The sequence below is a fragment of the Podarcis vaucheri genome (assembly GCF_965113315.1).
Source record: "Podarcis vaucheri genome assembly, chromosome: 5".
NCBI classification, from domain to species: Eukaryota; Metazoa; Chordata; class Lepidosauria; order Squamata; family Lacertidae; genus Podarcis; species Podarcis vaucheri.
In genome coordinates, this window is record NC_138763.1 from 57,996,685 (window position 1) to 58,018,996 (window position 22,312).

Below are 22,312 nucleotides of genomic sequence, written 5' to 3' on the forward strand. Positions count from 1 at the left end.
GTAATATTTGGGATGTAATACAGTATGATTAATAGCAAATTAGTAAATGTATTGTTGCATAAAGACTCTGCTACTATTTGCAAACATTTGACAGATTGGTATTGACAGTAGTGCATTTTAAAGTGTAATACATTCTCTGCCACATTGACTAGAATACGCGCACTGAATATATATGAGGCAGCTAGTGGGAGATGACAATACTATACCACCAAGGCAGGTGCATACTCTTTAGAACAGCTGTAATGCACCTCTAGCACTCCAGATGTTGCTGAACTACAACTCCCATCACCCTTAGCCATAGACCATGCTTCCTGGAGCTGAATGGAGTTGTAGTTCAGCAACAGCTGGAGAGCCAAATGAGCCAGAGTCCATCCAGTTATCAATTGAGAAAGGAGGGAGCAGCATTCTAGGACTGTCAGTGCTGCTACAGCTTCTTCTCAGCCAGCTGCATTGGCAATAAAATGACATAGAGGTGGAACTGCAGAGCCACTCTCCTGACACCAGCTGGAGCTGCTTGGTAGAGTGATTTTCAAATGCAGCGACAGGGATTGAGTGTGTAAGGAGAGAGAAATGTATGCTTACATAATTTTTTTGCATGGGATCATATGGTTATAGGGTTCAATCTTTGTTGTACGGTGTGTTTTGTTGTTTCTATGACTTGTAAACTGGGCTGTTTGTAGCAATGTAAAAAAGGGTTGCATCAAATAAGAATGAAATAAAAAAAATGAAATATGGAATGATGGCAAGGAGGAGAGAAAGAATGGGAAGAGCTATGCCTGCATACAAAAGCGCTGGTGTTTCAGGAAAGTGCAAACAACAAAGCAGCAGGGGTAACAACCGAAAGTGCAATGATGGAAAACTCAGGAGGAATCTGACTACGCACAGGCAAGAATCCATTTAAAAGCATCTCTGGTGCACCGATGGCAGCCAAGCAACTTATGCACCACCACCACTCTGTCTGGGTAGCACCAACCAAGAATATTTTTCCATATGGTCAACAACCAGTTAGAATCTGGGAGAAAACGTACCCAAACAGAGCGGTCTGCTTTTAAAAATGAATAAATCCCAGCAGGTATTCAAAGAATAAATGAGATGGTGTTTTGAGCTGACCTGGGAATTCATTTTTCTCCTCTTATCTGCAGTGTTTCATATTTTTTCAAACAGATTCATTTTAATTATTTAGTAAGCAAGTTGTATGATTGTAGTTATGTGATACTGCTTCAGTTTACTTTCAAAAGTTTCAAGCCATCTGAAGATACACAGTATGTGTGTGTATGCTGTGTTTCAGGTAGGGAAACAAAACGTAATAAATAACTAAATATAAATTAAAAAATCAATATGTATTGCCTTATAATGAGCTGCAGATAAAATTTGTTCACTTCCGACCCTATAAGAAAAATGCTTTACATAATATTCAGAGGAACACCCCTAGGTGGAGAAGGAACGACATCCCATCACAGGGTTTCAGTGCCCAGATGAAGCGCATGACATCACTCCTGCAACCTGCCTGAAGTACAAAACAGGGACATCCTTTCTCCCTTTCGATGCAAAATTGCTCACTTGACATTTACATGCAATCTGCCTCTGAGAACTTATCTTTGCACCCCTGAGATAGTCCGAGCTAGGGGACTGGTGGATAAACTCCCCGCTAGTAAAGGAAGCAGTTAAGAATCAGGCTCCGTGGGATTTGTTTCCTCCCATTCTGCTGGCAATTTGGCAGAACAAAATAGCGCTGCTATTTCACACCTCACAGAGGAAAAAAATGTTTGTCAGCTGTCAGAAATGGTTTGTGCTAATGCCCCTCCAATCTAGCCAAGAAGACAGCAGTAAGAAAAGAAATGTCTAGGAAGCTTGCCTTTAATGAACCCTAAAGAGATTTGTTGATCAAAAATAGTGCAAACTCCAAAGGTTTCAGGCTTGGGCCTATAGGCATACCTGACCAAAGCCTCAGTGATGGTGCCACTAGATAGGAGAAGAATAGCTAACTCACTTCAGAAGCTATTGGCTGACTTGTTTACTTAGTTTTGAGGTCACTTTGGATGAAGCATAGCCCTAGCAGAAAGTATAGCCCCTTCTACCCACTCTTGCTATAAAGTATTTGCATCTGTCATGCGATCTGGGATGGGGGGGTGAGGATGAGCTCAAAACTTGCATTTGTCCATTTGGAGACCAATTACATCAGCCAGAAATGTCTTGTCTTCCATTCTATGATCTCTTCTCCCATCCTGGGCTGAGCCAACATATTTTGCTGCCTGAGAAGGACAAGATGGCGCCTCATGCCCCTCCTTCCACATCCCATGTCTAGAGGCTGACCAGACAAACAGTTGAATCTTACTTTAACACTGGTGACAGGTAGGGAATTGCGGGAGGTGGATGATTCTGTTCCCATTTAAAGGCAATCCTCCATAATTTGCTCTTAGTGAAACAATACACAGGCTGTCCTTCATAGTTTGTACTTCTCTGAATTTTGCGGTGCAGTCCTTCAGTCAAGTAACATATAGAAAATTAAATATACTGGAGTGAAGTGTGCATTAAAAAACTTATTTGTAAGAACAGCATACAGAAATGCAAGCTACTGAGGTAAACGGGGGGGGGGGTATTGGAAGGAATCTGCACTAACTTGCTGGTGAATTTTCGTGAGGACTTAAAAAGAAAAAGAAACACCAACCAAAATGTGGAGAACTGAATTTAAGATTAGGGGAAATGAGAAAGTAAGAGAAAGCAAAACTGGCCTATGTGTCCATCCCTAATGAAATGACAATATCATCGACTGCAATGAAGAGCAGAAGGTTAGCTTAGAGGACACAGAGCAGGCCCCATGGCGTGCCCATAGCCTTCAGCACCTTGCTGCCATGCCCCCAACAGCTGCTGCCTGACACAGCTGCTTCACTCAGCCTAATGGTAGGGCTGGCCCTGCCAATCTTTTGCTTAATTCAACCTTAGTGACAGCATTACGGCTCATATCTTTCACCTCTATTCCATTCACCCCTCAGAGTCTGTTCTCCTGTCTCTGCTTCATTATACTGTTTTCTTCCATATTTCTACTTCACCAGCTGGGTTTTAATGCTGCCCTCCCAGTCCCTCATCTCTTCTGGTGGTGGTATTGGTGCATATCAGCTTCCAGGTACACCTGCAGGCTCCCAGCCATTGCTGCTTTGATATCTTGGAACCACAGCCAGCCCTGTTTGGCCCCTGCTTCAGAAGGATGCAGTGGAAGTCCTCCACTGAAGCGTGTCAATTGCTGGAGAGAAAAAAGCACCGGTAGTTCATTTGTGCATTAAATGTTCTTATATGCATTCAGCATTGTCTGTTTTGATCCTGATTTGAGGAATTTTTTCTCCAAAGTTTTACATCAGCAGCCAAGGAGGACGTGGATCACATTGTTATTTTATACATGCTTGCCAATTTTCTGGTTCCAGAATAGGAAAAGGACATCTGCAAAGCTGCAAATTAAGAATTTTGAACAGTTTTAGATGATTCTTTGGGGAAGAGAGGCAGACTTATAATAATACTTGATAACAGATGTTGACCTTAACGTATTTTGGAGCAGTGATTGACCAAAGAAATGTCTCGAGGGTAATCATTTATGCCAGCGTTAACCAAATGATTGATTTAGGCAATGATGTGTTAAAAAGTAAACAGAGAGAGAGAGAGAGAGAGAGAGATTCTAACACAGTAGAGTTGTATAATAAATGCCTGTGATGTATTTTTATAATTTAGCCATGGTGAATTTAGACTTCAAGGTAAAACAATTTGGAAATAGACAGCCAGTGTAGTGAGCAATGGTTGGGAATGTGGAATCCATGGCAAGGGGTCTGACCAACCTCTCGTTGCATGCCACTACCTGAATGAGGCAAAGTGGTGTAATGGTTTGAGTGCTGGATTGAATTGTATTCTTGACTGCCTTCTTAATTTGTTCTTAGGTGTTTTGTTTCTTTTCAAACTTATTGTTGTGTCCTTTGCATTTTGTAAATGCCTTTGGACTATTTTCTGAGATCGCCTAGCCCATGTGTGATCTCTGATTGAGTCCTTATCTACCGCAATCTGTCATATGTGCGATTTTTGCTCAAAGTGGTTGCTCAGAAATTCACCTAATTAAAAAGTGCTATCCATCTGTAGAAGCAAATATGAAATGACAGTGCTTCAAAACAAATCTGCCTTTTTAAAAAAAACACCTCCCTCTCACAGCCAAGTAATAACATCTCTCTCATTTTTTACCTGGAGTATGCAAGAGTGCTGTTCACACCAGATTCACGCTTGCCTTAATAGTAGCAATTTATTTTTATTTATTTTCTGCATGTGCATTTTAAAAACCTAATTTCGGTACTTTTTTCAATAGATGCAGCCTGAAATAATCATTGGAAATCGGCGATCTTATTCAAAGCACGTTTTAGTTAAAAGTAAATTTCCCTGGAATTGATAGTACTTGCAGTCATATAAAATGGGAAAAGGATTGGGCCAGGAGGTCCGGTGGCACCTTAGAGACCAATTTAATTGTGGCAGCAGCTCCTATGGACAACAGCCTACTTCACAGTTTTAATTGACAGGAGTGGTTGAAGCAAACTGTTGGTCAATAAAGTGAAAATTAAATATGACAAGCATGGAAATGCACACATCCTGGGATACCAAAGAAAAACACAGTATATAATCTACATTGACTCATATGCAATTTTAGGATTACTAAGCATCAATACAGTATAAATGGAGAAGGCAACTGCTGTTTGCAATAAACAGCTACTCCTCTAGGAAGGAGCAAACTTTTGAGAAGGATCATAGGGAAATGGTATGAATACTTGTAATAGCCCTCTTGATATGCTTTCGCATTCAGAACTGCTCTGTCACATTCACAAAGCAGCTAATAAGAAATTGACTGTTCAGACACTGCGCTAGGAGCAGGAGAGGACCTGCTGCAGAACGATTCTTCTACCACTTGCCAGGCTTGTACAGGGCACAGCAGTGGGCAACAAGGTTGGGAGGCACAGTAGTTTTGGCAGGTATGCCAGATTGGTTCTGGTAGGGTTGCACAGACACACCAGCAGGGCCAAATCAGTGCTCCTGCCAATGTCCCAGCACTGCCATGACTTTGCCACCTGCCTCAACCCCAAACTGTCCTGGCGAGTTGTAGCAATGCCACTGCTGGAAGGCTGGCTCTGCATGAGTGCCACAAGATGCCAGTCATTATTTCCCCAAACCATGAGCCCAGCCAGACAAGCCTCTATAGCTAGGCAATCTTCACTTCCTGGTACTCCACCCTGGGATTATATGATGAAGGATAGGCTAGGAATTGCCAAACATATGAAATTTTTAAAAACCCAAAAACCGTACTTTGAATAACATGTATTTATCGCATTTGTGCACTGAAGTGCCTCAAAGCAACTTATGCAGTAAAACTAAAACAACAGAGACATTAAAATAAGATAAAAACAAGAATGGACGGAAACAATATATTTAAAAGGAACAAGTCCTACCAAAGGAGCACACAAAAGCCTAACTACCCTCCTCATTAAAAACCATAAGCCTAGGTAAAGGAGGACATTTTTGCCTGGTGCCAGAAACAGATAGCAATGGTGCCAGGCAATGGAAATAACTCTGGAAATTGTGCTTGGAAAGTGACCAGTAGCGATTGGAGCTGTCATAACATGGCAATCACCTGCTCCCTGCAACTGGCCCTAGTGAATAGTCTGTCTGCAGCATTCTGAACCTTTGTCACACTCAGGGATCACATCTGGCAGCAGCAACAGTACACAAAGCTGTGGAAGAGCTTTTCTTTCCTTTAGTGTGCAGTTAGACAGAAAAAGTGGAGTTGGAATTTGTCCAGGTCAAAAGCTGATAATGTCCACTTTGAAAAAACTTAGGGAGGGGAAATGAGACACATTAGACATGTGTGTTTATGGAGCACTTAAATGATGGTCAACATTAGGCTAAATTGTGCTCATGGTCCATATTTGAAGTGTCCAAACCACATTAAAACTCCTTCTTCATTTTGGCCAGAACCTCCTCTTCTTCACCTTTCTCTTCAGGCAAGTAATGCTTCATTACATCCCTGAAAATACCCTTAAAGTAGTCCTGATTTTACACCTGTTTGTTGCGGAACTAAAGCAGGTTCATAAATGAATCGCTGCTTATGAAAACTACTGGCTCCTATGGGGAAATGTCCCCTAGTTCAGGATATAAGCAAGCAGCAAAGCACACTTTTCTTTTTTTAGAATAAGGTGTCTGATGGAAAATTTGTGCCATTGGAAAATTGGCTTTGAAAAAAACTCTGGTGGGCTTTCGAGCTAGAAGGATCAAGTAGGGGGTGATGGAAAAGACTGAAACCCTGGACAGCTGTTGCCAGCCAGGGCAGACAGTCCTTGTCTTATCTAGACCCATCACTCAGATGGGTACATCTGAGTTCCCATGGTTATGGTTATGTAACCATAAAACTAATGATTTACAACTGAAGATAAATTAGCAGGAACTCATGGTGGAAAACAAAGGCTCAATATTCTACAACTGGATACTCAAGTCCCAGCTTTCCGGTCTTACTTTTGACTAATACGTCTTGGTATTACCCACCAAGCCTCTTTTATTAGCATCTTAGGTTACCATAAACAACAACACAGCATCCAATTTTCTCAAAGGTTAACATTTGACCTCTTCCAGCTCTGACTAAAGGGAGGTTTTGTTGGGAATGGCTCTGAACTTTCCAAAGATGGGAGAAATAGGGAGTACAAAGCAAGTTGTGCTTCCTCTTCTCACGCTTGTTTAGATAAGTATATCTGAAGCATCTGTCAATACACATTCTTAAGACTCTAGTGCTCCCGAGGAGGAAACAACACCAGAATTTGCCTTTCAGGAGGGAATGGCTAACCTGTGGCCTTCAGAGTTTATTTGTGCACCTAAATCACTCCACCCCAATAATGAGCGATATGGTATTCCTTTGTTCCCCTTTTGTGAGGCTGTAGGGTGGCCCACCAGCCGCCACAAAATGGTTGCCTCTGCCTCAGTTTACTCTGCACTTGGCTTACTCTGCAAAGGCAGCTCCTCTATCCTTAGTATGATGCCACTGCAGGAAGGTCCTAGGGCTCAGTTTCCAGAGTCCCAAGACAATTCCACTTCCTTCCCCAACACTGTAATGAGAAGCAAAATTGCTGAGCATCCCCTGTCCTCTGGTGCTTAGCTAGCTTTCCATATCCCTAGTTTGCAGGTACACTATTGTATGGTAAGTGTGTATGAAATTATGGATGCTTTCTAGGTGGCGAGTGTGCATGTGTGTGTGCACATGTTTAGTCACCACTCCTGCTATTGACACATGTCCCTCAGAGGAGTGACTGACTATCAATGCAGCCCTCAGAACAAAAAAGTTTAGACAGCCCTACTTTGAGAAGATGCATGGAATCATCTTTGGTCCTTCTGAACAACCAAGGAAATGAAGGAAATGCTGCTCATTTGCGCTTTGCCCCCAAGAATGTTCAGAGTTGCCCCTAATTCTCTTATATAGGAGAAACCAACGTGGCCCAGTGAACAGATTGCTGAGGTGGACCAGGGGGACGATCAATTAGAGCTTTGACTATTCGTCAGAGTTATTTGATAGGTTTGGCCAAGCCATTCTCTTGCGGCCTTTGTTCCCCATGTGTAAAATTGGGGCTATTAAACCACAGTGCACTTGAGAGAAATTGAAAGTAGTCTGTGCACCAAATACGAAATATTGCAGGAACTGTAAAGCAGTGGGTACATTAAAGAAATTATAAACAATGAATAGTAGCTGAATTTTATGATGGTCAGCAGCCACTACGGTAGAGTGTACATTACAAGATTTGTGTTGAAAATGCAAATGGAACAAAGTGTAGCTTATGCCAGGGGGATGTTATCAATATGTATGGTTTTAGTTCACCCGTTTAACATTGGTAGAGCTCACAGCTTTAATCCTTGGCAACTGCACTTTGAAAAGATCTCCAGTATAGCAGAGTTGGAAAGGTCTATGTCCACAATCAAAGAAGACAGTACTGGGCTAGATGACTAGGTGACAGTACTGGGTGAGTCAGAGGCCACATCTGCACCTTACATTTAAGCACTCTCCTACCATTTTAACAGTGGTGGCTTCTCCCATAGAGTCATGGGAACTGTAATTTGTTACAGGTGATAAGAGCCCTCACAGAGCTACCATTTCCACATTGGTTTAACAACCAATCCTTCACAAGGAAGAAGGTCTGCTTCAGATATCTCAGTAGGTCTTATTTCTATCCACCTCCAATTTACAAAACCTCCACTGTGTTGTTTGTATAACTGGGTGGTGTCATTTTGGTTGTTGCAATGGGAGCCAGAAATACTTTCCATCTATCAGTTGATCTTCTTTCTGTGCACCCCCAAAACAAACCCGCCACAGTCTTTGTCTTCTTTCACGGTTGGCACAGGTGGTTCCACATCGCCTTCCCCCCAGCTGCATTCATTCAGTCATTGGGGAGCAGTCGAAAGAAGCAAAACTCAATCTTTTCCAAAGCCCCATTCCCTGCCCATCTGCATGGGGAGAGGCAGAGCAGGTCGATAGCAGCTGGTGTGCTTCCTTCATGAGGTGCAGCAACAAAGGCCCAGCAAACACTAGCAAGAGAATCAAATACTTTATTGAGTACATACTATACCAAATGTTACACAAAGAAATCAGCCTCAGACATCGAGCTATTTTTCCTGGCATACAGCTGGAGGGGGGAAAATACACTAATATTTTATAAGCAGCCAATGCAGAGAAGGAAATATTCATTTTCCCTTCTATGCTTGTTTTGCCTACAATTCACCCACTGTATGTCTTGGTGGAGGTGGATGAGATTAATCTCTGCAAGAAGTGGAAAATAAATTGCCTTTCCGAATTAGCATGAACTGTTCATTTTTTTCCTCTAGTCCACTTGCAGGATGGTGGGGTGGGGGAGAAAATGTTACATTTAGAGCTGTACATAACTTTTGTGCAAACAAATATGCCCATTCTGTGAACCAAGCAAGATTTGGTGAGAGTAAGCCACACATGTTTCACCATGTGTTCATGTTCAGAGCAAGAGATGGTGGAGTGGGGTAGGTTCTAACTTTTACATTCAGGGTTGTGTGGCCAAGGGTTTTTGAATCCTCTCCTGCCTTAACTCTCCAGACTCTTGACACTTCAGGTGCATTTTAGTTTTGAAACCCTTTGCTCGCTCTAACACTAGAAGCTAAGAGAAAAGTGTGAAAATTTAAGCATTCTTTATTCCTTTATTTATTTTTCTTCATTAAAGTATTTATTTTCCACCCTCTCATAAAACAGCAGGGCAGTGTGCAGTAATATAAAAATATTAAAAACAATTCAAAATGATCATTAAAATTACTGGCTACTCTAGGGGCATTTTAGACAACTGCATAAGCCTGTAGGCGGGGGGGGGGAGAGTCTATGCCTGCCGAATCTCTGCTGGAAGAATGTTCTTCAACATGGTGAGGCAGCATGCATTGTTTGGTTGAAGGATTGGATAAAATTAGAAAGAGAAGAAATCCTCGATTTAGGACATGATAACAAATTTGGCTGGCATGTGTATTTATGCTATGAGAAAGATAAAAAACATAAAAGGTTTCATAATCATATAATAAGGAAAGCATTGATAAAGGTATGGAATAAATACAAAGATTTCTTAGAACCTAAAATACCATGGTGGTTGTCGCCAGTTGAGGCAATAACAATGAAACCGTTGAATAAAAAAGGAAACTGGCCAACATATAGAGATTTGTTAATAGAAGAAGAGAAAGGTTTGAAATTAAAAAGTTATGAAAATTTGAAAGTTGGTTCCATCACAGACAAATTAATGAGCAGTTTAAAGAAGATAACAAAAGGGAGTTCAGCTACACTATCTCAAACTTCCAAAAGGAAATTGTGGAGGGAAACACCAAATTACTGAAGAAAGTCACCATAAGACCTTCAGGTATAAGGCAACATATAAAGTTACTAATAAATAATAATTTAAAGCAGGGAATTCACAGGGTAAAAGAACTTAAAACCAAAGAATTGCCAGTGTGATACAATGCAGGGGCTGTCATGATCCATTTCACAATATCCATATTGAGTAAACACTTTGCACAATGCTTTTGGAGCAGCAAGGAATTAAGCTTGCTACACAAATCTAAAGCAAATGTAGCCCTTTTAAACTGCATGTTTCATGAATGACAGGTCATGAAGCTGTTCAGAGCTCTCTCTTGTCTGGACCATCTGGGATAGGGTTTCCATCCAGAAATAATTTTTACAGGCCAGGATTTCACGTTCTTGTTTGGTTGCCAGAACTGTGGAACTAAAAAGGCCATTAAAAATCCAGCTGTATACGTATTTACTGTCATAATGCACGTGTGTGTACTAAGGAGTCACTTGGGAACAGCAGCTGCCTTTGCAAAATAGTACACTTTTGCAAGCGCAGTAACGGCTATCATAGGTGCAGTGCATTGCCATGGGAGATGTGCCATTTTAGTGACATGCACAGATGAGTTTGCATGTGCAAATGACAGCTTCATGAGTTGGAGCTCTGAAGGGGGTTGCAGGAGAGGACCAAAAAGGTTGTGGGAGTCAGGTGAAGACATCCCTGCTTCAATTCTGATGTGAAGAACAGCGTGCAAAGGTGGCATGAAATGCAGCAGGGGGAAATGACATTGCTGCATTTTAAGCAGTTAATGTGACTGCAACCTTAGACAGTTGAATAATCTTAGCCAGATGGAGGAACATTCTCTTCACTAAGGAAAGGGACTGTTCATATTAAAGGACACTTTGCCTTAGGTCAGGTTTCCTCAACCTTGGCCCTCCAGATGTTTTTGGCCTACAACTCCCAAGATCCCTAGGTAGCAGGACCAGTGATCAGGGATGATGGGAATTGTAGTCTCAAAACATCTGGAGGGCAGAGGTTGAGGAAGCCTGCCTTAGGTAGTTTCAGGCTTGTCTACTGTACTTTGAAAGGAACTCTGCATCTGCTATGACACAGTCTACAGTTCCACGGTTTTTTAAAACAGAAAGGTGACAAATCATAACCTAGGAACATTATCATGTTGCAGTGAGGAAAATACAATTCATTTCCAGGTTCTCAAAAACTCATTCTGATTCATGTTCACTTCCTGATTTGATTGCCAAATATTAATTGAAGGGCATTCTGCATTATCTCAAGATTAGCTCTAGTGTGATTTTAAAAATTACTCTTATCAACCTCATTCTTTACGTTAATCAAACTAAAACCCAGCCAAACTGGCTAATAGGGTCACCCAAAATAACAGCAGAGACATCTGGCAGTATCAACTGATCCACAGTTCACTGTTCTCTTTAGCTACATGGTAACACGGGTGATGTTCATTGCATTCAAATGAGGCAGCCTTACTGTCATCAAATATTCTTCTCACAGCACCATCTTGCTGGCCAACAGTTTATGCATTCATTAGAAAAATCTGCTGTATCCAGTTTTCTTGATGCACTAAAAACAGAAGTGCATACTGCATGTTTTTGCTAAGTCAGATACAAACCTTGCTGCTTCTAACGAGCAATTTCAGTAAGCAGTAAACTCTAAACAGCTTCCACCTAATCCTCATACTTATCAAAAGCAACATTACTGACCGACTGGTTTTCAAGCAGCCTGACTGGGTTATTTTTTCTCACTTGGCTAGCTATGCGTGTGTGTGTCTTATTTTTGTAATATATGTTCAAGTCAATTTCAGTATTAGGAAAGGAGCAATTTAGATTTGTACACATTTACATGGCTCAGCAGTACAGTACATGCAAAAAGTCCCAGGTTCAATCTCCAGTATCACAAGGTGGGGTTGGAAAAGGCTCCCATCTAAGGCGCTGGAGGACTGCTACCAATCAGTGCACTGAGCTAGGCAGACCAATGACCTGGCTTGGAATAAGGCATCTTATTCCAATGCACCATGTGGAATGATCAATAGCTAGGGAAAGAGGTATCACCAAACAACCCTGTCCATATTTAAGCTGCACCTGATGTGGGTGTTCAGCTGCCCCCCCCCCATCTATTGGTCAAAATAACAGAGCTTGCTAGGGAGATACCTGTCCCACTGGAAAGCAGCAGGGCACAGAATTTGGCACTGGGTTTAAGGTAAAGGTATAGTGACCCCTGACCATTAGGTCCAGTTGTGGCCGACTCTGGGGTTGCGGCGCTCATCTCGCTTTATTGGCCAAGGGAGCCAACGTACAGCTTCCGGGTCATGTGGCCAGCATGACTAAGCCGCTTCTGGCGAACCAGAGCAGCGCACGGAAACGCCGTTTACCTTCCCGCCGGAGCGGTACCTATTTATCTACTTGCACTTTGATGTGCTTTCGAACTGCTAGGTTGGCAGGAGCTGGGACCGAGCAACAGGAGCTCACCCCATTGCGGGGATTTGAACCGCTGACCTTCTGATTGGCAAGCCCTAGGCTCTGTGGTTTAACCCACAGCGCCACCTGTGTCCCTTGGCACTGGGTTTAAACAGCCCAATATGCAAGTCTTATTGAAAAGGATATGGAAGAAGCATGGGGGAATCATAGGAAAAGGGGGGGAAAGTTAATGGCATCATGTAGATGGCCCCAGAAAGTAAATGAATGGAGTGCAGCAATTTCAAAGTAGTATGGAAGTACCCTAGGATCATGCAGAACCTAAAGCAGCCACCAAGGGCTCGAGTACCTGTAAAATGGATGTATTGAAACAAATCTGAAATTGTTTAAATGACATTTTCCATTTATGATATACAGTGGTGCCCTGCAAGACGAATGCCTCGCAAGACGGAAAACTCACTAGACGAAAGAGTTTTCCATTTTGGAGGTGCTTCGCAAAACGAATCTCCTATGGGCTTGCTTCGCAAGACGACAATGTCTTGCGAGTTCCTGCGGGGTTTTTTCCTCCCCCCCTTTTTCTAATCTGCTAAACCGCTTATCAGCTGATCCGATAAGACGCTAAAAGCCGCTAATAGCGCTAATCCGATAATCCGTGAATGGGCTTGCTTCGCAAGACGAAAAAACCGCTAGATGAAGAGAATTACAGAACGGATTCTTTTCGTCTTGCGAGGCACCACTGTATGAGCTTAAATATGCCTAGGTTTAATGAGAATAAATACCAGATTATATTAAAACCCCTTGAAAACATATACCAGGAAGTCTGTAGTGGAATCCTTTACTTGCCTATATTTCTTCTGCAAAGGAAATATCTGCTTGCCATCATACTTAAAGGACTAGATGCTGCTTTTCTCTTAATTGTATACATCAGTTCTCTGGAATAGGCAGCCAATTATTGTAAACTATGTGTCAACAGCAAGTAGGTGACTAATTGTGGCCAGCTGAGGTTCATCTCAATCTCAGTCATCCAGACACACTGCTTAATTTGTTTGTGTGAAAATAATTGCTCATCTAGCAAACCTTGCCTCGTTTAGCTAATTCAGAAGAGTACTTCCCCTGAAATTATTTCCAAACACAGCCAATGTTATGATGGATAAGAGCTGTTTGTCACAAACCTTGTAGGGTGGTGAAGGTTCATTATAGATATACACAAACCATACTGTGCTAGCCTAGACCTTTCTAATTTCTTCTCAAATATATTCCTTCTGCCTCCTATGTTCCCTCCAAATAGATGGGTTCTCGTTTTCTTAAAATATGCCTCTTCTAAAACTCAGCTGTTGGTTTGAGAAGCTGTGTACACATGATGTTGGCCATGATCCATATATATCCTGAATCTGTCTGGTAGTTTTAATACATTTTTCTCAAGAGGAGGAAGCTGACAGTATCAGCCCCTGGGCTAGTTGTAAGTAAGAAGGCAGGGCAGGTGGGGGACTGACTGAAGGCAAACTGAAGGCCCTACTTGCCCCCAATGAACCAGCCTTGACTGCTGTGATGTGAATGACACTGGTTGCCAGTTGAGTAACTTTAGTTGCATAGACTCTGAGAGTCTATTTCAGGGTACAGGCAAATTATGGACATCCATCCAGCTCCAAGACAGCAAATGGAGAACTCCCTTCTCTGTACCACCCTTCTGAAGATCTCTGAACTATGAAGAAGTTGCTAATGTAGGCATCAGGTCCCACCGAAAGACAACAGTTCAGCCAGGAGGTGGACTGCCTTAAAGCTGTTGCTACTAAGCAACACTGGTTCATACTGAGCATGTGTGTGAATTTCCTCCATAGTTTAACATTCATTGGGGGAAATGCCATTTTAGTAAAAACTACAAGTAGGTTGCACTACCACTAAATAATGGCAAATACTAAGCGTTCCCCTTGACCTATCATGACAAACCATCTCCCAAAATGCTCAGTACAAATGGAGGAATCTTCACAGAAAGTCCAACCTAAGCAAAGCTTATGGAAATAAAAGACAAAATACGTGTGAAAATGCCAGAGTAACTCATCCAATGTTTAACTCATTTGATATAAGCCATTTAGTAACCTTTCTAACCCAGATTTGGCCTGGACCACGCACAAATGTCTGTTTCTTACCCTGCCGAGTTTCAAATCAATCTGTAGGGCTATTCTTGAACTATGAGCTGTAGAACGTGCTGCCCCTGATTTCCCGTTATGTTGGCAGAATGCCGTTCAGCCAGCTCACCCTTAACATAGAGCATTAAGATAGATCTTCCACATTTATTCTTCTGAGAAATGTTACAGCTTCGGAAGCCAATAAGATCAAGAATGTCAACCAAAAAATCCAGCAAAGAAAGTTGTGAAATTTATAAGGCAGAAATAAAGAACTGGATCATCCATATTTCTTTAGAGCAGAGGGGCAAAACCTGTGCCCTCCAGATGTTCTTGGACATCCTTGGTCATTTGCCATGCTGGCTAGGGCTGATGGAATGTGGAGTTGAAGAACATGTGGAGGGCACAGATTCCCCATACCTTTTCTATTAGTAACAACATTTGGGGCATTCTAGATTAGAAAAAGGGAAGCGGGTGGCACTGTGGGTTAAACCACAGAGCCTAGGACTTGCCGATCAGAAGGTTGGCGGTTCAAATCCCCACGACGAGGTGATCTCCCGTTCCCGGTCTCTGCTCCTGCCCACCTAGCAGTTTGAAAGCACGTCCAAGTGCAAGTAGATAAATAGGTACCACTGTGGCGGGAAGGTAAACGGCGTTTCCGTGCGCTGCTCTGGTTCACCAGAAGCAGCTTAGTCATGCTGGCCACATGACCTGGAAGCTGTACGCTGGCTCCCTCAGCCAATAAAGCGAGATGAGCGCTGCAACCCCAGAGTCAGTTACGACTGAACCTAATGGTCAGGGGTCCCTTTACCTTTACCTAGATTAGAAAAATGGGGAACATGATAGTGGTTTGGTGTGGAGAAAGTGGATAGGGAGGGTCTCTTGTATTTCTAGAATCCAGAGCCACCCAATGAATGTTGGGAGATTCAAGACAGACAACAGAAATTATTTCTTCATGCACCACATAATTGAACTATGGAATTCACACCCATGATCTGCAGTGATGACCATCAACTTGGATGACTGTAGAAGAGGATTAGACAAATTCATAGAGAGTACGCCTATTTCTATGTCCACAGTCAGAGGCAATATGCACGGAATACCAGTTGCTGAGAATCACAAGCAAGGAGAGTGCTTTTGCACTCAAGTCATGTTTGGGGCTTCCCAATGGCTTCCCATGGGCATCTCATTGACCACTGTAAGAACAGGGTGCTGGTGTATCTGGGTCTTTGGTCTGGTCCAGCAAGTCTCTTCTTATGATCTCTAGAGAATGAAAAATTTCTCTTTTTGTTTCCTGTCAACATGCCTCAGTTGTTGTTCAGTTTATTCTGGGTGCATCGTTCATTTGCTTTTGTCATCCATATATTTATTTTCTTCTGTTTAGCCAACACTATTCCGGACATCTTAAACTGACAGTTATCTCACTTAAATGTAGTAGGGAAAAACATGATACAGTTACTGTAGTGGAAGAATAAATAGAACATATGCCATGACATCTCAAAGAAGTAATGCATTATAGCTGACACACTAAGTAGTCTGCATATGTTAGTATGATTAATTGTAGTATCCCTGCAGTGAAACTGGGTGTGTATCTCTCATTAGTTAATGTTGTTGATTTATATATGCACTGTAAACCCACACATAAAGGAAGCTGGCTTTGCTGCACAACAGAGTTACATGAAACCAAGAAGCTTTGGTTTTGGAATCTCCTTTTCCGTGTAATGTTACAGTTTAATAACAGAAAAGTGTAATCTAAATATGTTTAATTTGCATTAATGCACCCCTGAAATCTTGAGATTAGTTCTTTGTTGGCTTTTTTTTCCATCAAGAGATTGAGCCTGCCTTTCTGAAGAGGAAACATGCAAAGTGGGCTGAATAAATAATAAAAGCAAAAGGCACTCATCAGTGGAATATCAAAAACCTAAGAAGAGCCTGCTGGGTGAGGCCAATGGCCTATCTAGTCCATCATCCTGTTCTTTCAGTGGCCAACCAGTTCCCTGTGGGAAACCCAGAAGCAGGATCTGAGCAGTTCTCATCCTGTGGTTTCCAGCAACTGGTTTTCAGAAGCATTACTGCATCCGTCTGCAGAAGAAGAGTGTGTCCATCATGCCTAGTAGGCCATCAGTGGTCATCTTCTCCATGAATTTGCCCAGTCCTCTTTTAAAGCCATCTAGCTTGGTGGCCATCACTGCCTCCTGTGGGAGCAAGTTCCATAGTTCCAACCATGAGCTGTATGGAGATGAGTAACATGCCCCATTTGGGGGTCTTATGCTGCCATATGCGGCCAGAATACTGGCGGTTGTAACATGTGCTTCGCCATACTTTCAGCAAGTGCACCAAGGGCCTCCATGGCGGCAAAATCCCTCTGCCAGCACAGCCTGGTGGAGGTACACCTCTGCTGTATCCTCAACCGCACCAGAGCACAGATTGGGACTTGCAAGACTCTTGCCTTCGCTGCAGCTGACAGAGATGGCTACCCCTCTGGGAACTATTAAATGCAAAAGACATTATCATCTTCATAAGTGTTGTGCCTGTATTTTGCACCTGTTCCTGAGTGCCAAATGTAGTGGAAGAAGCAGTCTCTATATACGAAGCACAGGTTTCCATTAAAGCTGAGGGTTCCAAATCCACCACTGGCTATTAGCCAAACTTGTCAGAGTATACATCCCTAGATGTCTTATTACAGGAAGCCAGAAGTGAATGATTATTGACAGCTTAAATCCATAATAGCTCAGTGGTTCTGTGCAGACTACTCAAAAAAGCCTCTGTTGCCTCTAGAGACAGGATACAGGAATAGATATAAAATGGGTCTGACATAGAAGGACCCGTTTTATGTTTCACATTAGGAGTGGACAAGTTCCTTCCTCCATATTCACAATTTGTGCCACCATTTGGATTAGTATGGATTTTATGTAAGTGCAAATTTTCAGAGAGGTGAATGTAATTGCTCATCACACTTTCAGATTAGCCCTGGTACTTTAAAAGAAGAAAAATTAAAGAATGAACCTTCCTACCACTACTGAGTTGCCCTGTTTTCTCCAAACTGGGTGTGTTTTATGACTCACATTTCAAATTTAAAGCAAGCCAAATGTGTCCCATATATGAAAGTATCTTGCCTATGGGATTGCTTTGGATTCATATTGGGAACATTGGGTGTTGGGAAACCAGATAAGCAATACAGCCTCACCTCTTCCTGCCCCTGCAGGTTCCCCATGCCTGCTTTTGAGGAGGAAGGTCAGAGATGGATGCAGAGATAACTGCTCTAGCTGAATTGTGGAATTTCTTGGGTTGTTTTTCCTTTGGACCATGCTTAATGTATTTTGGTGTTACTTACGAAAGAAGCATGCTAGACAGAGGTGACGAAGTAGGCGGATCTCACTGGAACCAATGACATTATGAGTTCAATCGACTTGAAGTTTAAAATTACAGCCATTATGACCAATGTCACTGCTAGCTTCCTGAGCAGCTGTTTCCCGTCTTATTTATGAGCCAATGTCAAATAAATTAAGAAGTGATGATCAAGAGAGAAACTCCAAACATGTTTGCATTTTATTTTCCGAAATAACATGACGAGAAGAACAGCATGTTCCTGTTGCCCAGTTGAGTCTTCTCCATGATTTCATACTGCACAGGAACAGTGAAAAATTGTGTTTATGGTCCCTTGTGACAACTAAATGGGGGTTTTAATGATTTAATTTCCTTGGCTTTTTGTTTTTGTTTTTCTTTTTTATTCCTCCAGCACAGATGAAAGGAAAATGATGCCTTAAACATTAACGAGGGAAAGATTGTGTTGCGTTTGCATGCTGAAGGGCCGCAATAGCCTACCCCACTTTTCTGCCATTAGCAACCAGGACTATCATGAAGATGATAATGATGCGAAGCATTCTTGCCATCAGAACTCTAGATAGGACATTTGCTAACCCGAAAAATGCCATTAACATTCTGTGCTACATGTGTTTTTTTAATATGTAAGGAATTGCAGTGAATACATGGCAGAAATAAGTAAAAAATGGAGCATAGGTCATGGCCTTCCACCAGATCAGACATGTTAGTCCATGTATAGTAGTAATAGTTGTAGTATTTTTTAAAAATCATTCTCCTTCACCAGCAAGTCGCAGTGTGGGTATAACAATTTAGAATTTAGAATTAAAATAGATTGCATTCACAGGAATAGGCTGGGCCTTGAAAGCACACATCTCAGGTGTCAAAGGCCAGGGTAAAGAATTTTGACTTCAGCATTCACCTAATGCTGTATACCAAAGATGCCAGACCCACTTCTGTTTGCTACCCTGGGCTCCTTGGCAAGAAAGGATGGGATATAAATAAATAATCTTGCCCAGGATTGTCTCCCCTCATTAGCAGCAGCAGTGAAGATCTTTGGAAGATAAAGATCTCTCCCAACCCCTGCATCTTTTTTTGTGACCCTCCGCAACTCCCATCAACCCTTACCTTTGGCCACACTGCTAGCTTTGGATTATGGGAGTTGGAGTCCAACTACACATGCAGGGCACTGGGTTGGTTAACCCTGAATTAGTCAGTCTGTGAGTGCCCTGAATGGGAATAGGACTGAAGAGTCAAGCACTGTTTGGAGGGCCACAGCTTCCTCCATCCTTGGTCTAAAATATTTATGCTTTCATTACATCCACCCAAGCAACAATGGGCACAGACTCCGTACAGCAGCAGATTGAAAACAGAAGGGTGCTTAGCATGAGGCCAAAATGCCACACATACTAATGACAGACAGGCTTGAATTTTCCAGAGATGCCTGGTGATGTCAGAATGCACATGTGTGGATAAAATGTTCAGCCTGGTGTGGGTAGTATCTCTTCTCCCCACACAAACACAAACACAAAAAGGGACCCTGCAGCATTAGGAAGATGCACAATATATTTGTCTGTTCCAAAGCAGATTCACATTAGTCCACCTTCTGAACTAAAATTTAAGCCAGAATGTGGTCTGCTTTGGATCTACACTGCCACCAAATTCCATGAGATGCTTCAAAGCCTGACCTTGTTTCTCTTTTAAGAACAAGTACTAGCCTCCAGGAGCAGCTGGAAAGCAAGAGCTCCAGGACTGATGACCAGACATAGAATCATGATATGTCTATCCCAGGGACTTTAAGGAAGTGCATGATGTTTACACAATGCTCATCTCCTGCTACCTGGAAGTGATTGGGCCAGGCATGCAGCATCGGGCACCATGGCTAAGCTGGCTAAAGCACCTGTCTAGTAAACAGGAGATCCTGGGTTCAACTCCCAGTGGTGCCTCAGGTATTTAGTATTTTGCCCCCTATCCGTATGAGTGTGGCTCAGCAGAGCTCACAGAGCATATTTTGCTCCTCATTGAAGCAAGAAGACAAAAACTCCAACAGGCCATGATGGACATTTGATGTTACTCACTTTCTTTGTGGAGGAAAAGCAGAAGTTTTACCCATCCCAACAAAAATAAAATTTGAACCTGGGATCTGCCACATCCTAAGCAAGAATCATACATCTAGACCAACAAGAAAGTCAGGAGATTCCTCTGCATTTAGGGTCATCGTGTTGCCCTTGTTCAAGAGAACTTGCCACCAGGCTTTCCTGGCAAAAAGGAGCAGATGTTAGAGATGTGCTGCTTTATCCCTGCCTTCAGGTAGCAAGTGGACCAGGCTTACAGTGGGGGGGGCACTGTAAGTAAGCTGGCTGAATCTTTCGCATCCTGAGCCAGAGTCATGCCTCTAGATCAGGGGTCTGCAACCCGCGGCTCTTTTACACCTTTGCCACGGCTCCGGGGCGGATACTAGCGAGGGGAGGAGGCGCATTGTGCGCCCCGACACTCCCCACTGTGGCGGGCGCTGTACTGGCTGTGATGTCGCATGGGGGCGGTGCGTGCGTTACGATCCTGTATATATAGCATTAAGGTATATACACGTATGCAGTGTTATATTTGTTTTAAATGTCGCAATGGTTTTGCGGCTCCCAGTTGTTGATTTCTTTGGAAACGGGTCCAAGTGGCTCTTTTCGTCTTAAAGGTTGCAGACCCCTGCTCTAGATCAGCCTTTCTCAACCTGTAGGTCCCCAGATGTTGTTGAACTACAGCTCCCATCACCCCTAGCTAGCAAAGCCAGAGCTCGGGGATGATGGGAGTTGTAGTCCAACAACATCTGGGGACCCACAGGTATGAGAACCACTGCTAGATTAACAAGCCAGATATGGATCAGTTCTGCATTTCAAACAGTTGTGACACCCACATTCAAAAAGGAACTTGCCACAAACCTATTTGGCAGCACCACTTCAAAGCTATCTGCCATTAGCAAATAAGCCAGGCTTCAGTATTCTAGTTTTGCTGGCCAAGGTGCCTGTTTAGTAGACAGAAGATTCTAGGGGTGTGATTGAAGCTGGTGCCTTAGAAACCATCCCTTTTGGGCCTAGCAGTAGAGTGCAGCTCATTGTGGCTAACAAAGGATATTTTACAATTCCCTGAAGTGGGAAAAGAAATCCATTAAACTGTGTTGCCATGATGTGCTAACCCTTGTGATGCCATGGGTGCTAACCCTTTTGGGCCCAGCAGGTGGGTACAGCTGGGTGGGGTTTCCTGAGGGCCTTTTGCCACTCTCTGTGGTGAGAAAAGAAATCAATAAAAGTTGTGAGTTCCTGCCGTGACTCAGGTTCGAACCGAGGTTGCTGCGGCCACAACACAGAGTACTAACCACTATACGATCACGGCTGGCGTGGAACAGCTGCCTTCAAGAAGCTTCAGAAAACAAGGAAAGATGGCTGAAGGATACGTCTATTGTGTCTTGGCCGGAGCCTGTGTGGAACAGTGAGTAGAAAAGAAGCTGAACAGGCACCATAGCTTAGCTGGCTAAAGCACCTGCCTTGTAAACAGGAGGTCTTGAGTTCGACTCCCAGTAGTGCCTCTGGCTTCCTCTTTTGAAGCAGACCCAGGAAACTCCCATTTTCTTGTAAGGTAAGCCCACCACCTCTTTCCTGTGCCTCTGAAAAGACCATATGGGTAGTGAAAAATGAACATCTGGCCATTTGCTGCGACTGATGCACAACCAGTTTTGGGGAGGGGGGCTTGCAGGTTTGCAGGATTAAGTACTGAAGCTATGGTGACTGAAGTCTGAGTCTGGGTTTGTTCCCGACGTGTGGCCCTGGCTGTTGAGGTACATCTCAATGTGGTTTGCAGAAGGCCTTTTCCTCCTTTCTGTAATGGGAAAAGAAAAGTGTGAAAAGAAATATTAAAAAAAAGTTGCTTGTTCCTGCCATGACTCGGATTCGAACCGAGGTTACTGCAGTCCCGGTGCAGAGTACTAACCACTGTACGATCATGGCTGGGCTGGCATGACCCTCTTCAAGCAGCTGGGTCTTCTGAAAGCAGATAGCTGAAATGTCAGTCTGTAAGTTGCTTGCTCAAAGCTTGTGTGGCAAGCAGGGATCGAAAGAGATGCTGAGCAGGACCCAATAGCTTAGCTGGCTAAAGCCTAGGAAGCAGGAGACCCTGGGTTTGAGTCCCAGTGGTGCCTCTGTTTATTTGTTTTGAGGCAGAACGCAGTGCTTTCCTTTGGGTTGCCAGTGCTCAGTGCAGCCACCCTATGGCTGCAGAAGGACCATGCAGATGCCTGCTTGCGTGCTGTGCAAAAGAAACATCCCGTGCATTTGTGCTCACACCCCTGAAGAAGACTTGAGAGCCTACATATTGGATGAAGGGCAGGTGAGTTTGTTCATCGTATAAGGGGGAAGCAACCCACTCACATCCCCTGGGTATGTCATCACACCTGTTTCCTAACCAAGGACTGCATTACTTTCTCCCCCCCCCAGGTAAGTCTTATGTATGTGGGGGAGGAGATGTACACTGTGTTCATCTTAGTGTACCTGCTCATCCCTGCGGACAACCCAGAACACCTGCCCCCTGCCAG

General features: G+C 43.1%; 2 long non-coding RNA genes across 2 annotated transcripts in view; both read right to left on the bottom strand.

The window, feature by feature from the left end:
• LOC309532502 overlaps nt 1-3,237 on the bottom strand; it is a 102,781-nt gene extending 99,544 nt beyond the window's left edge. The window contains exon 1 of the long non-coding RNA XR_014219889.1: nt 2,972-3,237. This is a non-coding gene — a long non-coding RNA (uncharacterized lncRNA). The remainder of the gene's footprint in view (nt 1-2,971) is intronic.
• A 17,835-nt stretch (nt 3,238-21,072) lies between these two features.
• The window catches only part of LOC309532508, a 36,238-nt gene continuing 34,998 nt past the window's right edge, over nt 21,073-22,312 (bottom strand). The window contains exon 3 of the long non-coding RNA XR_014219895.1: nt 21,073-21,593. This is a non-coding gene — a long non-coding RNA (uncharacterized lncRNA). The remainder of the gene's footprint in view (nt 21,594-22,312) is intronic.